Source organism: Pseudophryne corroboree, chromosome 6, assembly GCF_028390025.1.
Source record: "Pseudophryne corroboree isolate aPseCor3 chromosome 6, aPseCor3.hap2, whole genome shotgun sequence".
NCBI lineage: Eukaryota > Metazoa > Chordata > Amphibia > Anura > Myobatrachidae > Pseudophryne > Pseudophryne corroboree.
Genome location: NC_086449.1, coordinates 406,770,879 through 406,783,737, shown reverse-complemented (window position 1 = coordinate 406,783,737; position 12,859 = coordinate 406,770,879). Strand labels below are relative to the sequence as shown.

The 12,859-nt window shown below is 48.0% G+C and overlaps 1 protein-coding gene across 6 annotated transcripts in view; it reads left to right on the top strand.

Annotated features, from left to right (window-relative positions):
- Nucleotides 1-12,859, top strand: part of FRMD4A (FERM domain containing 4A) — a 751,780-nt gene that overhangs the window by 643,879 nt on the left and 95,042 nt on the right. The window lies entirely within an intron of this gene.

Here is a 12,859-nt window from a genome sequence, read left to right as displayed (position 1 = left end):
CTACTTGGTCAGGGGCACACCCTGACTGAGGAGGACCGGGAGTTCTCTCATTCGGTGCTGCAGAGTCATCCGCACTCTCCCGCCCGTTTGGGAGCTTTGGTATAATCCCCATGGTCCTGACGGAGTCCCCAGCATCCACTTAGGACGTCAGAGAAAATAAGACTTTACTTACCGATAATTCTATTTCTCGTAGTCCGTAGTGGATGCTGGGCGCCCATCCCAAGTGCGGATTGTCTGCAATACTTGTACATAGTTATTGTTACAAAAATCGGGTTATTATTGTTGTGAGCCATCTTTTCAGAGGCTCCGCTGTTATCATGCTGTTAACTGGGTTCAGATCACAGGTTGTACAGTGTGATTGGTGTGGCTGGTGTGAGTCTTACCCGGGATTCAAAATCCTTCCTTATTGTGTACGCTCGTCCGGGCACAGTATCCTAACTGAGGCTTGGAGGAGGGTCATAGGGGGAGGAGCCAGTGCACACCACCTGATCCTAAAGCTTTTACTTTTGTGCCCTGTCTCCTGCGGAGCCGCTAATCCCCATGGTCCTGACGGAGTCCCCAGCATCCACTACGGACTACGAGAAATAGAATTATCGGTAAGTAAATTCTTATTTTTCAGGCATGACTGGGACATAGGAGGGGGAACGGCCCAACCTATTGAAGGGTTAGTGGTCCCGTTCCTGAGGGAGTTATTTGCAAGTCCCACCACGGCGAGCGTACATTCCCGCAGCACGCCGCCACCCCTAAAAGAGCCAGAAGAAAAGAGTGGTGAGTACTAAACCGGCGTCCCGGTTAGCGGGTCGCCGGCCATTATGGCGGCATGAGGGTACGAAGACGCATGGCTTCTAACCGGGGCGGATTTTGTCTCCAGACCCGGTACACAACTGTGTCTCAGTACACTGTACACAGTACACACACTGGCAAGGTTCTGTCTCCATTTTAAGCACAAATTACCTCAGCCAGTATAAAAAAGCGGAAAGGCCGCGCGCCATTGAAGGGGTGGGGCTTCACTATGAGCGGATCCAGCAGCTTACCAGCGCCATTTTCCCTCTGCAGTGGACACAGACGCTGACTGACAGGGACGTGCAGCTCCTCCTCCACAGCTTAGCAGGGCTGCACAAGCGTTCGCAGCCCTGCTAAGCTAAAATACACTCCCCCATAGGCGTGTACTAGTTGATCGCAGCAGCAAAAAGTTGCTGGCTGCGATCAACTCGGAATGACCACCTGAATACCCTGTTTGAAGAACCGTGGGTTAATACTGATAAGAAATTTCAAATCCCTAAAAGGTTACTCTCATCTTTTCCTTTTCCTCCTGAGGATAGGAAAAAATGGGAAAGTCCACCGATAGTGGATGCATCTGTGTCCAGGTTGTCACAGAAGATTGTGTTACCCGTCCCTGGTGCAGCCTCCCTGAAAGACACAGCTGATCGTAAGATTGAGACTACACTCAAATCCTTGTACACAGCTGCTGGGGTGGCTCAGAGACCCACTATAGCATGTGCATGGATTACTAAAGCCATTGCAAAATGGTCGGGTGACCTTATTGAAGGATTGGATTTCTTATCTAGGGGGAGATTGTGTTACTCCTACAACATATACAGGACTCTGTGAACTTTATCGTGGAAGCCATAAAAGAAGTAGGTTTGCTTAATGCACGTACCACTGCTATGGCATTGTCAGCACGCAGGAGCTTATGGTTACACCAGTGGACTGCGGATGCGGACTCCAGGAAAGGTGTGGAAGGCCTACCCTTCACAGGAGAGGCCTTATTTGGAGATGAACTGGACAAATGGATCTCCAAAGCTACTTCTGCTAAGTCAAGATATCTTCCTTCTGCAGCTGCCCCGACCAGGAAGACCTAATCAGGACCTACCCTACAGTCCTTTCGGACTGCCAAGTTTAAGGACAAAGTCAGAGGATCTTCTACTGCCAACAGAGGTGCTAGAGGTAAACCACGCAAACCAGCAACTGCTGGTTCTCAGGAACAGAGCTCCAGTTCTGCTTCCTCAAAGCCTTTTGCATGACCGTGGACCACGTGGCCTGGAAGACTGACAGGTGGGAGCCCGACTAAGAAATTTCTGTCACATCTGCACAACATCATACCAGGATCCCTGGGTCATAGATCTTATTTCCCAGGGCTACAGACTGGAGTTTCAGGAGCTCCCACCTCACAGATTCTTCAAATCAGGCTTACCAGTTTCACAAGAGGCAAGTATAACCTTACAGGATGCCATTCAAAGACTGGTACAAGTTGTACTATTCCAGCTTGTTTGTAGTACCGAAACCGGACGGTTCGGTAATGCCGCTTTTGAATCTAAAATCGTTGAACCCGTACTTACGAGTGTTCAAATTCAAGATGGAGTCTCTGAGAGCGGTGATCTCAGGTCTGGAGGAGAGGGAATTCCTAGTGTCTCTGGATATCAAGGATGCGTATCTTCACATTCCGGTCTGGCCGCCTCACCAGGCTTATCTAAGGTTTGCACTACAGGACTGTCACTACCAGTTCCAGGCCCTGCCATTTGGTCTCTCCACGGCACCGAGGGTGTTCACCAAGGTGATGGCAGAGATGATGTTTCTCCTTCGGAAGCAGGTAGTGAACATAATTCCGTACCAGGACGATCTTCTGATAAAGGCACCGTCCAGGGAAAGGTTGTTGGACAGCACTGGTCTCACAACCAAACTACTCCTGGATCACGGGTGGATTCTAAATCTCCCTAAATCTCATTTAGAGCCAACTCAGAGGCTCCCATTTCTGAGTCGCAAAAAGTTTTTCTTCCGTTGGAAAATGCATTGGTAATCCAGTCGATGGTTCGGGATGTCTTGAAGCCAACCCGGATATCGGCGCATCTATGCATTCGCCTTCTGCAGAAAATGGTGGCCTCTTACGAGGCGCTTTAGTACGGAAGGTTTCATGCAAGGCCCTTCCAGCTGGATCTGTTGGACATATGGTCAGGATCGCATCTTCACATGCACCAGAGGATCCGTCTGTCGCCAAAGGCCAGGATCTCCCTTCTGTGGTGGCTACAGACTTCTCACTGAATCGAGGGCCGACAGTTCGGGATCCAGAATTGGAATCTGCTAACCACAGATGCAAGTCTCAGAGGTTGGGGAGCGGTCACCCAGGGGGTGCAGTTTCAAGGAAGATGGTCAAGTCAGGAAGTCGTCCTTCCAATCAACATTCTAGAACTCAGGGCTGTATACAACGCCCTTCTGCAGGCCTCATATCTTCTTCAAGATCGGGCCATTCAGGTTCAGTTGGACAATGTGACGGCAGTACAGAAACCGACAGGGCGGAATGAAAAACAGAGCAGCAATGTCAGAGGTATCAAGAATTCTCCTCTGGGCAGAAAAACACACTGTGGCATTGTCGGCGGTCTTCATTCCGGGAGTAGACAACTGCGAAGCAGACTTCCTCAGCAGGCACGACCTGCACCCGGGGGAGTGGTGCCCTCACCCGGAGCTGTTCAGGTGCTTGACACATCGATGAAGATGTTCATAAATCGACATGATGGCCTCTCGTCTCAACAAGAAGCTCAATCTGTATTGTTCCAGGTCGAGAGACCCACAGGCAGTGGTAGTGGACGCTCGGACAACTCCATGGGTCTATCAGATGGTGTACGTGTTCCCTCCACTTCCACTGATCCCAAGAATTGTGAAAAGAATAAAAAGGGAAGAAGTTCAAGCAGTTCTCATTGCTCCGGATTGACCAAGAAGGGCCTGGTACGCGGACCTTCTGGAAATGCTCCTGGAAGATCCGTGGCCTCTACCTCTTCGCGAGGATCTCCTGCAACAGGGGCTGTTCGTTTAACAAGACTTAACACGGCTACGTTTGACGGCATGGAAGTTGAACGGCTGATTCTAGCCAGGAAAGGGATCCCTGACAAGGTTATCCCAACTATGATTTAAGCCAGGAAGGGAGTAACGTCTAAACATTACCACAATATTTGGAAGAAATACGTCTCTTGGTGTGAGAGCAGAAAATATTCTGCGGTGAAATTTCATCTGGGACGTTTCCTGCTTTTTCTGCAGTCGGGTGTGGATGTGGGCCTACGTCCGGGCTTCATAAAAGTCCAGATTTCGGCCTTGTCCATTTTCTTTCAGAAACAATTGGCGTCTCTTCCTGAGGTCCAGACGTTCTTGAAAGGGGTTCTGCACATCCAGACTCCCTTTGTGCCTCCCACGGCACCTTGGGATCTCAATTTGGTGCTGCAGTTCCTCCAATCGGACTGGTTTGAACCGTTACAGGAGGTAGACGTAAAATATCTTACGTGGAAAACCGTCACACTGTTGGCCTTGGCTTCAGCAAGACGTGTCGGCGTTAGGGGCGTTGTCTCACAAGACCCCCTATTTAATCTTCCATGAGGAGAGAGCTGAACTCAGGACTCGTCAGCAATTTCTTCCTAAGGTGGTGTCTGCATTTCACATCAACCAACCAATTGGGGTTCTGGTTGTTACCGACACCTCTGTTACTTCAAAGTCTTTGGATGTTGTGAGGGCTTTGAAGGTGTATGTGAAAAGAACAGCTCGTCACAGGAAATCGGACTCGCTGTATGGGGGTAATTCTGAGTTGATCGCAGCAGGAACTTTGTTAGCAGTTGGGCAAAACCATGTGCACTGCAGGGGAGGCAGATATAACATGTGCAGAGAGAGTTTGGGTGTCCTACTTCAAAGCAGTCAATTGCACGCTGGATTAGGCTCACTATCCAGCATCCTTATTTCATGGCAGGATTGCCGATTCCACAATCTGTACAGGCCCACTCGACTAGGTCAGTGGGTTCTTCTTGGGCTGCTGCCCGCGTTGTCTCGGCCTTACAGCTCTGCCGAGCAGCTACTTGGTCAGGTTCGAACACGTTTGCAAAGTTCTATAAGTTCGATACCTTGGCCTCTGAGGTTTGGTCAATAAGTTCTGCAGGACCCTCAGCACTCTCCCACCCGGTTTGGGAGCTTTGGTACTTCCCCATGGTGCTAAATGGACCCCCAGTATCCTCTAGGACGTAAGAGAAAATAGGATTTTAATTACCTACTGGTAAATCCTTTTCTTATAGTCCGTAGAGGATACTGGGCGCCCACCCAGTGCTTCGTTCGTCCTGCACTGTTACTTGGTTAAATATTGTTGTTTGGTTCTGCTGTTGCTGTTCCTGTTCCAAGTTTGGTTAGCATGGCTTTCCTCTTGTTTGTGTGCTGGTTCAGAATCTCACCACTATCCTTTTATATCCTTCTCTCAAAGTATGTCGTCTCCTCGGGCACAGTTTCCTAGACTGATTCTGGTAGGTGGGGCATAGAGGGAGGAGGTAGCCCACACTATCAAATTCTTGGGATCAGTACGAAATCCCGCCGGATGGGATCCCGGCGGTCGAAATACCGACACCGGGATCCCGACTGCACAATCCCAACAGGGGGGGCGAGCGCAACGCAGCCCCTTGTGGGCTTGTGGGCACGGTGCCTCGCTATGCTCGGCACACTAATTTATTCTTCCTCTGTGGGTGTCGTGGACACCCACAGAGGGAGAATATGTCGGGATTGTGCCGGTCGGGATCCCGGTGTCGGTATTTCGACCGCCGGGATTCCGTCCGGCGGGATCTTGACCGCATCCCCAAATTCTTATCGTGCCCATGGCTCCTAGTGGACCCGTCTATACCCCATGGTACTAAATGGATCCCCAGTATCTTCTACGGACTATGAGAAAAGGATTTACCGGTAGGTAGTTAAAATCCTATTTTTTACATAGTCTCCTTGGTGGGTAAAAAAGGAGAGGAGACCACGAGGTAGATGCAGGGGTCATGGAGCTCCCCACCGTACAGTGAAGCAGTACTGCCTATAAACCCTTGGGTGAGACAGTGATCACAGGATTAGCCATGCATCGATTTGGAGAATTGGGCCGATCCAGGAAGTGATCTACTCCTGTGCAAATAGGCAGTGACTGCACGGTACACATGATTTACTTACTGTGGCCTTTCTTGCTAAAGATACCTCAATAGTTCTGGGTAAGAGAGAGCAAGTGATTGCTTCATATTAGAGTGATAGTTCATAAAAATAAACCAAGTCTAGCCATGATAAAAGAGAAAGAGGTTACTTATGTTGTACATTGAAATACCAACATCAAATACAGGGAAATAAGTCAGTATATTTTATTGTGTACATAGAAAGTAAAGAACAGCTGAAGTATGATCCCTTAATATTGGCTCTGTAATAACAGGGTGCATTATGTAAGGAAACAATAGAAAAGGTATAAAGAGGCCTGACTTTTCTAAGCCGTTGAGAACCCGGCTGAGATGCCACAAAGGTGTCTTTTGTTTTCTTTATTCTTTCTCATCCATACTGGTTTACAGTCTTGGGGCTTCTATTGATGTTGTGACTATAAGTTTACTTTCATGTGCTATGTGTAAGTTACAGGACTTCACATTGCACACAGGGGGTAATTCCAAGTTGATCGCAGCAGGATTTTTGTTAGCAATTGGGCAAAACCATGTGCACTGCAGGGGAGGCAGATATAACATGTGCAGAGAGAGTTAGATTTGGGTGGGGTGTGTTCAATCTGCAATCTAATTTGCAGTGTAAAAATAAAGCAGCCAGTATTTACCCTGCACAGAAGCAAAATAACCTACCCAAATCTAACTCTTTCTGCACATGTTATATCTGCCTCCCCTGCAGTGCACATGGTTTTGCCCAATTGCTAAAAAAAAATCCTGCTGCGATCAACTTGGAATTACCCCCCTTGTGCACTGCAGGGGAGGCAGATTTAACATGTGCAGAGAGAGTTTGATTTGGGTGGGGTGTGTTCAATCTGCAATCTAAATTGCAGTGTAAAAATAAAGCAGCCAGTATTTACCCTGCACAGAAACAAAATAACCCACCCAAATCTAACTCTGTCTGCACATGTTATATCTGCCTCCACTGCAGTGCACATGGTTTTGCGCAACTGCTAACTAAGGCCCTCATTCCGAGTTGATCGGTCGCAAGACGAATTTAGCAGAGTTACACACGCTAAGCCGCCGCCTACTGGGAGTGTATCTTAGCATCTTAAAATTGCGACCGATGTATTCGCAATATTGCGATCACAAACTACTTAGCAGTTTTAGAGTAGCTTCAGACTTACTCTGCCTGTGCGATCAGTTCAGTGCTTGTCGTTCCTGGTTTGACGTCACAAACACACCCAGCGTTCGCCCAACCACTCCCCCGTTTCTCCGGCCACTCCTGCGTTTTTTCCGGAAACGGTAGCGTTTTCAGCCACACGCCCATAAAACGCTGCGTTTCCGCCCAGTAACACCCATTTCCTGTCAATCACATTACGATCGCCGGAGCGATGAAAAAGCCGTGAGTAAAAATACTTTCTTCATAGCAAAGATACTTGGCGCAGTCGCAGTGCGAATATTGCGCATGCGCACTAAGCGGAATTTCACTGCGATGCGATGAAAAATACAGAGCGAATGACTCGGAATGAGGGCCAAAGTTCCTGCTGCGATCAACTCAGAATTACCCCCACAGTGTGCTAGAAGCACACACACACACTCTTCATTTAACGTGCATTTTATTAGCTTTCATTTTTATGATGGCTGTGGTTTACCTGGCTCTTTTTGTACATGTGAAATGGTTTGTATACTGTGTGCATTCACACTTACTCAGCAGTTTTAGCCATGCTGCTGAGCACATTTGGTGGGTTTCCCATTTCTCTGAAGCTAGCTCTGGGATGGCAAGTTTTACATGTGGAGAATCCCTTCACTTCCAGATAAGCCACAAGCATGCTGTGGGCTTCTTTTTTATACTACAAGATAAAAAAAATCTCTGAATTTCATTTCAACAGATGAAACTTAATTATGACATATTGACCTACCATAATTTTTTTAAATGCATTATTATTCTAAGTAAAGGATAAGTTGTGCCTTAAAGACCCTATTCAGTAGCCGCCGCTACTGATATGCAATCGCCGGGGAACTGCGATTGCATCTGCATCTCACTATGCAAACACCTCTGCCTGATTGACAGACAGAGGTGTTTGAGGGTCGGAATGATGCAGCGTTGTAGGGGCATTGACTCGGCGTTGGGTGGGTTTGATAGAAACGGGGGTGGATTCGGGGCAGCCGCGTGACGTCACATGCGGCCGCTGCAACCCGAAAAATGGCTGCCCAGCATCTGCCTTCGCAGTCTGGCTGTTGAGGCAGGGGGGCTTCCACAAAACAGTGAACACATTGCTGCATGGTATTTGCATGCTGGGCGGCCTTGCCCTATGCTGGCTGGGCCCCAGCATGCGATCGCAGCCAGATGCAGTTTTGTCAAAAACGCTAAACTGCAATTGAAGCTGAATATGGTCCAAAGCACTGTACCTGCATACAGTTCTTGGAGTTTATTAACTATGTCAGAGTTCATACTGGTTTCAGTTTGTCTGTATAAAACAGCCCTCATACAACAGAAGCCCTGTCTTGTCAGAAACACAAAGAAGCTAATTCGGAGTCACATGCAGCTGTGTCTTTTGCTACAGTCACATCTACGTCTTTTATATGCTAATGCACATACATAGTCCTTGCCAAGTAGAGATCCATGCATCAGAATGTGCAAAGATTGAGACACCCACTGTCAGTGTCTGTAGAAATACCGCTTAGTGCATCTTTACACATGCCGTCGGTCACTTATATGCTTGCACCAGCCCTATGGGAGGTGCAGGTTTTCCGTCAGTGTCTCCTTTTATTATTATTATTAAAATTATTATTAACCTTTATATGGTGCAACAAGGTATTTGCAGCACCCATTAACAGAGTACATAAACAAATAAGGAAAACAGTGACTTACAGTTAAACACAATAAAGGACAAGTACAGGGTATATAAACATAGCTGCATCAGCAGACAACACTGAAATAAGTATCAGGGAGGCAGAAAACCGAGGGATTTAGTGCTGTCGAAGGGAGTATGGAGTAGAAGATAGTTTAAGTAAGGGAAGGAAAACCACATGAGAGAAGAGGGCCCTGCTCATGAGATTTTTACATTCTAAAGGGAAGGGCCAAACAGACAGGGATGACACAGATGGGGTAGACAGTGAGCATGGGACAGAGGGCTTAGGATGAGAGTTTGCTGGGTTTGGTGAAGAAGTAGGTCTTGATAGCCCGTTTGAAGTTATGTGGAGAGACTTAGAGGTAGGAGTGGGAGGAGGTAATCAGTAGGCAGGAGAGGCGGCGTGCATCAACGTAACCAAGAGGATGGGCAATAGTGTAAAGGGAGATAAGATCAGAGATGTAGATGGGAGAGGAGTGGGTGAGGGCTTCGTAAATGAGTGTGAAAAGCTTGAATTGGATTCTGAAGAGGAAGGGGAGCCAATGAAGGGCTTTTAAGAGAGGGGAGGTGGACGTAGTACATTTCGTGAGGTATATGAGCCAGGCAGCAGCATTGAGGGTAGATTGGAGTGGAGAGAGGCATTTGTCAGAGATGCCAGTCAGGAGAAAATCACAGTAGTCCAGTCTGGAGATGACCAGTGAGTGGATATGTGTCTTAGTGGCATCCTTGGTGGAGATAATTTTTGAAAGGAAAATGGCAGATTTGTGAGAGGTACTGAATGTGTGGTTTGTAGGAGAGGAATAAGTCAAGATTACAGCGAGATGCCGCACTTGGGGGCTAGAGGAGATAGTAGTGCCATCAGTAGATAATGAAATTGTGAGAGGTGATGTTTTGCGGGAGGGTGAGAAGATGATCAGCTCGGTCTTAGACATTTTAAGTTTAAGAAAGCGCTGGAACATCCAAAAAGAGATAGTAGAGATACAGTTGGAGATATGAATGAGGAGAGTGGGGGCGAGGTCAGGGGAGGAAAGGAGGATTTCAGTATCATCAGCATAGAGATGATATTGTAAGTCAAAACAGCGAATGAGTTCACTTAAAAAGGACGTATAGAGAGAAAAGGAGAGGACCAAGAACAGTACACCTACAGTTATTGGAAGTGGGGGCGGGGGGGGGGGGGGGTGGAGTCAGGAGAGGAGACAGAGAATGATCGGTCAGAGATACCTAAGAGGATAGCCAGGAGAGGGCAGTATCATGCAAACCAAGGGAGTGAAGGATTTGCAGAAGGAGTGGGGGGTCCACAGTGTCAAAAGCAGTAGAGAGGTCAAGGAGAATAAGCAGAGAGTAGTGGCCCTTTGAGTTAGCAGAAAAGAGGCCATTGAAGACTTTCATGAGGGCTGTTTAAGTGGAGTGGAGAGAAATGAGCCATACTGGGATGGGTCTAGCAGAGAGTGGGAGGAAAGAAAGGCAGTAAGGTGGTTGTGGACAATGCGCTCAAGGGGTCTGGAGGCAAAAGGGAGGAGAGAGATGGGTCAGAAGTTGGAGAGAGTATGTGGATCAAGGGTAGGGTTTTTTTTAAGAATAGAAGAGACGAGTGCATTCTTGAAGGCAGAGGGTACAGTGCCTGACAAGAGAGAGAGATTGAGGTGGTGGGCAATGAAAGAGGTAGCGGATTAGACGGGAGAGGATAGGGTCAAGTGAGGAGGTGGAGGGGGGAGAAACGGATGAGGGCCATATACATCTTTTTTCACCAAATACATGGGGGAAAGATGTCAGAGTTGGTAAGAGGGATGGGTATGGGTGGTAAGGGAAAGGAGGTGGCTGGTTGCTGGTGTCCTGGTGAGATGTGATGTCATAACTTATGGAGTCAATTTTGGATGTGAAGTAGTGGCAAGGGCAGAGAGTGAGGAGGAGAGTTCTGGTGGGGTGGGCAGTGGGGTTCAAAGACTGGGAGGAGATGAGATTCATGAAGTACAACTGTTTAGCGAGGGAAAGCGCAGCACAGAAGGATGAGAGCATACACTTGAAATGAAGGAAGTTTGCCTTAGAGCGTTATTTCCTCCACTATCGCTTGGCAGTACATTAGAAATATCTCAACGGTGAGTGAAGATTCTGTAGGGGAAGGAGAGCCAGCGAAGGGCTTGTAAGAGATGGACATAGGATGTTCGGTGAGGAGGATGAGCCAGGCAGGGAAACTGCAGGAGGAGGGCAGGGAGAGAACAATAGGACGCGGATGGAGGTGAGATAAGGTGACAAAGAAAGGAGGGAGGGAGCAGGGCTGAGTGATAGGGTGGTAGGCCCATGATGGGGCAGAGGTTACTGAAAATGGGGTAACAGGATAGGAGTGGAAGGAAAGCAGTGAGGTGGATGGGAAACGGAGTGAGAGAGTAGGAAACTGGGGGGGAAGGTTATAGGTGAGAGGATGGTGCAAAATAAAGGATTAGGTAGACAAGTAGTGATGAGGAGGGTTTATGAAAACCTGGACATAGTATGGACAGGGCCAGTGCTAGGGTGTTCGGCGCCCTCCTGCAAACTCTAAATTTTGCGCCCTCCTACAAATACAGATGTGGCTCTCTAATCCTAGCCACGCGCAGTCGCATCACGCTTGCGACTACCTGCGGAAATCTGGGTCCGAGACGTGGTTTACCAGGGATTTTGTTTCACCTGCCTCAGGCAGGCGAAACCAAATCCCAGGGAACAGCCCCGTAGCAACACAGCGCATCAGCAAGGTACAGCAGCAGAGTATTATGTTACCCAGGGCAAATTTAAAAAAAGCGCCCCTTAAATTGTAATTTCAAATTCTGGCTGAATTTTCATAATCTATAAGTACTCAAATAAACATACATTGCAATCCAGTATCCTCTCCTTGTTATCTCTTCATAGTTCCTCCCTAGTCTGTACTCTTGTCATACTGTAGTTCCCCCTTGTCCGAACTTTCCTCATAATGTCCCCACTTGTCTGTACTCACCTCATAGTACCTCTCTTGTCTGTACTCATCTCACTATACAGGGGTTCATTATGACACTACACAGGGGTCCATTATATCAGTGCTGTAAATAGACATTTTATCGATGTGTGCAAGAAACGGCATTGGCGCTTCCCCCCCTTATGTAAAATAGGGGCAGTGCGCGCCGCAGGCGCGTGCAAAAAATATAGGGGCGTGGCTTCATGGGGAAGGGGTGTGGTCACAAAATAATTCCAATTCATATTACAGTGCACATTAGTCTCCATTATTCAAATTACGCCGCACAGTAGCGCCACTACACCAGGTAGAGCCCCTTTTACACATTACGGCAGATTCCCCTTTTTACACATTACGGCAGCCAGTCCCCCTTTTTACACATTACAGCAGACATAGTCCCCCTTTTTACACATTACAGCAGACATAGGCCCTCATTCCGAGTTGTTCGCTCGGTATTTTTCATCGCATCGCAATGAAAATCCGCTTAGTACGCATGCGCAATGTTCGCACTGCGACTGCGCCAAGTAACTTTGCTATGTAGAAAGTAATTTTACTCACGGCTTTTTCATCGCTCCGGCGAACGTAATGTGATTGACAGGAAATGGGTGTTACTGGGCGGAAACACGGCGTTTCAGGGGCGTGTGGCTGAAAACGCTACCGTTTCCGGAAAAAACGCAGGAGTGGCCGGAGAAACGGTGGGAGTGCCTGGCCGAACGCTGGGTGTGTTTGTGACGTCAACCAGGAACGACAAGCACTGAACTGATCGCACAGGCAGAGTAAGTCTGGAGCTACTCTGAAACTGCTAAGTAGTTAGTAATCGCAATATTGCGAATACATCGGTCGCAATTTTAAGAAGCTAAGATTCACTCCCAGTAGGCGGCGGCTTAGCGTGTGTAACTCTGCTAAATTCGCCTTGCGACCGATCAACTCGGAATGAGGGTCATAGTCCCCCTTTTTACACATTACGGCAGACAGCGTCCCCTTTTTTTACACATTACGGCAGACAGCGTCCCCATTTTACACATTACGGCAGACAGCGTTCCCTTTTTACACATTAAGGCAGACGGCGTCCCCTTTTTACACAGTAGTGCAGACATCGTCCCCTTTCCTCTTACGTCCTAGAGGATGCTGGGGAC